The sequence below is a fragment of the Musca vetustissima genome, unplaced genomic scaffold, assembly GCF_032173495.1.
Source record: "Musca vetustissima isolate MV318-11 ecotype Yass unplaced genomic scaffold, APGP_CSIRO_Mvet_v1 utg17149, whole genome shotgun sequence".
In the NCBI taxonomy this organism is placed as follows: domain Eukaryota; kingdom Metazoa; phylum Arthropoda; class Insecta; order Diptera; family Muscidae; genus Musca; species Musca vetustissima.
In genome coordinates, this window is record NW_026877415.1 from 45748 (window position 1) to 49382 (window position 3635).

Sequence of the window (3635 nt, forward strand, 5' to 3'; positions counted from 1 at the left end):
AAAAAACAACAAACACAAATATACGTTATGTTTATATGAAAAAAAATTACAACAACAAACAAATAAACATTAAAACAAAAGAACCAAAATTATCATAATAAATGAACTTAGTTTTATAAAAGTATTACATATTAAGGAAAATAAAAAAAACAAAACATATGTTTTTAAAAATTGTTTAACAACAATAACAAAAAAAAAAGACATTAACATTAAGAAGATGTACTTACACATACTAAACAATAAAAAATATTAAGCTGGAACTAATAGAAACCCACAATATATTGCATTGATCATATACACATTTACATTAATAATTAACTCATTCATTGTCAATTCATTAGTTTTTCAGTTCGATATATTTTTTACATTAATTTCATATATTCATTTATAAATACTTTTAAGGGCTTAACATTATTTTTATTATATATATTTTTTATTATTATTACAAAATGAAATTTTAAGTTCCCATTATTATTATTATTACTATCATAATCATATTTAGTTTTTTTATTATTAATTTTAAATTATTAATAAAGATTTTATTTAAAAAAAATACATACACATTTACTTTTTTATTTTAAAGGCAACATTTCGGAAGGTTAAATTTACGCCAACAGAATTATGGTTTTTACTATACCATTTTATATTAGCACATGAACTATATAGACGAGGGTATAGCATACAACTCGTTAACGCTTTAATTCGATTGTCTTAGATATGGATTAGCACAATTGGAATTTGAATTGGTTTAGGACCTTAAAAACTCCTCATTAACCTAAAAATACACATTTATGAAAATCAAAATTAATTGTATATTTCTTATTAAGAATTATTTTGCACAACATTTTCAACATATATTTCAACCATTTTATATTTTATTGATCGATTATGTTTCAATCGCCGAAAAATGAAAAATGCAGCATCGATTTTTGGTAATAATATCCAGCATTTTATTGCGAAAAATAATATTCTAATATAAGTAAATGATAATACAACTTTGACTCCTTAGAATCTTTCGTTCACCTAGTTCCTTTTGCTCCAGTCGTTCCTCTTTGCTCTCGCCCACATAGGGCTTTCTACTATGTCATTCTTAGATATTGATTACAGCAATCGGAATTTGAATTGGTTTAGGACCTTAAAAACTCCTCATTAATCTAAAAATATATATGTAACTAAAAATTTATTGTATATTTCTCATTCAGAATTATTTTGCACAGAGTTTACAACATATATTTCAACTATTTTATTGAGAACAAAAATCAATTATGTTTATACTTTTTTAATCGCCGAAATATGTAAATTGCAACATAAATATGCCTTTATAATGTATTAGTATGAACAGAAGTTTGATTTTTGGAAATAATAGCCAGCATCTTATTGCGAGCATTCTGAAAAATTATACCCCAATATATGAAAATGATAATTTTGACTCCTAAGAATTTTCTAGAGTTGTATCGTTCTGGAACCAACTAGTTCAAAGGAACTATTCTGAACATGGAGCGATCGGAACTAGTTCCGGATCTTTCGTTCACCTAGTTCCTTTTGCTGCAGTCGTTCCTTTTTGCTCTTGTTCACATAGGGCCTTCTACTATACCATTCTTTTTTTGCTCTTGTTTTTCCAGTTCGTTTTGCTCCCGTTACTTATTTCGTTTCACCAACTCTTATGTGATTCAGTTCAACTAAAGTTACATTAGTTGTCTCTTTTATTAACGAATGAAATATTCCGTGTAGATCATTCAAGCAAAAAAAAGAAGTATGAAGGAGTGAACTAAAAGGAACTAAAGGAACGACAAAGTTCCTTTTGCGGAGCAGACCGAAATAGTTCGAACCGCTTAAGGAACTAGATTGAGCAACTCTAGAATTTTCGACACAAGAATCGAAAATCATGTGGAGGGTAAAGTTTGGGATTTCCAAACGGATTAAATAATTTGGAAAGTACTTAAAAAGTTGCATCGCATCTGATTTTTTTCTCTTAAATCAAATAAACAATATATGTACATTTACTATGTGGAGAACGGATTATAAGTTCCCAAACTTTTGGGCAATTTTGATCTTGATTTTTTTAACAGCTTTCCGATATTTTATTGAGAACAAAAATTGATTAAAGTTTTAGTTTCCACGAACGTTTTTATGGTCCTTTTTAACTCAACTGAATAAAAACAATTTTTTGAACCTATTTCAATTTCAATTCTGGGCTTCGAGTCTGTGTGCTATACCTAAAAAATTTGTGTCGACGTGTTTATTTATAAAAAATGGTACAATTTGTCATCACCATAACATAAAAAAAAAACCAATAAAAGCGTACATTATATTAATTTCTTGAAACAAAATATATATTTAGAAGAACCAAATATTTGGACACCTCTTTAAAAACAAACGCATTTAGTAATCATTATCAAATATTACAGCCATACAAAAGATATACCGAGCTATACACACATATTTTAGAACAGAGCCTATTAGGAGCCAATAACAACAACAAAAATTATCCTCATTCTTTTAAATGAAATTTTAAAACCAAACTCAACGGAAAAAAGTGGAAAAAATTTACAAAAAATGCATATCATAGCTGTAAATTATGAAATTTAAAAACAAAAAATAAAAAAAGGAAACCACAACATACACATTTATTCATTGTACCACAAACTAAATTTCTATGATTTTTCCAGCAAAAATAGTAATTTGACAAGAAATAACTAATAATAAACAAAGAAATTATAAGGATCAAGGTTGCAATTTTAGATGAGACGCTACTTAAATATAAAATAATGAACAAACAAAAAAACACCTAAACATATTTAGATGATGAAAAAAAGCAAAAAAGAAACCTCAGAATTATGGACAACAAGAAGATGAAGAAAAAAATCTATACATACATATACACATATTATATATGAAAACAAATAATTACCTTTAATAAACAAAAAGAAAAAAAAAACAAATGCGCCGTATCGATGAAGCTAAAGAAGGAAAAAACAATTTACTAAATTATAAAAAAAAAAAACAAAAATGAAAAACCAAAACAACATCAACCAGAAGTAATGAAACTGATTTTTATTGTAAAGAAAACGTGTTACGTTTTTTTCTACACATATATTTTATTTTTTGCATAAACCAAAAATATATAGTTATAAACATGAAACAAAAACATATATTGAATGAAAAAAAAATAAAAGAAAATACCAAAATTACAAAAAAAACAACATTTTGAAAACCAATAAATATTAAAATATAAAAAAGCAAATAAATATTTATGTAGTTTTATTTATAAAATATTTTATATTTATTGATTATAAAATCAGGACATTTTATAATTTAGGCAATATGTATATGGCCGAATAGAGAGTGCAGTTTTGACTGCGTTCCTAATATAGTGTGGAATATATTTTCAAGTAGAAGGATTTTCCGCCGCAACTTAATGACGTTAATATTTAACACGTTATTGAGAACAAAAATTAATTCAGTTTTGGTAACATTTAAAGTTGTCTAGCATTCTGGAGCTTTCATTACTCATTCCCATTGGCTATTACTCTAACTCACTTCAATGGCCGCGAAAATTTCAATTGAAACTTGAAAATGTGGAAGCCATATGTCAACTTAAAGTCGATAATATTATTAATTCATCGAACTAACTT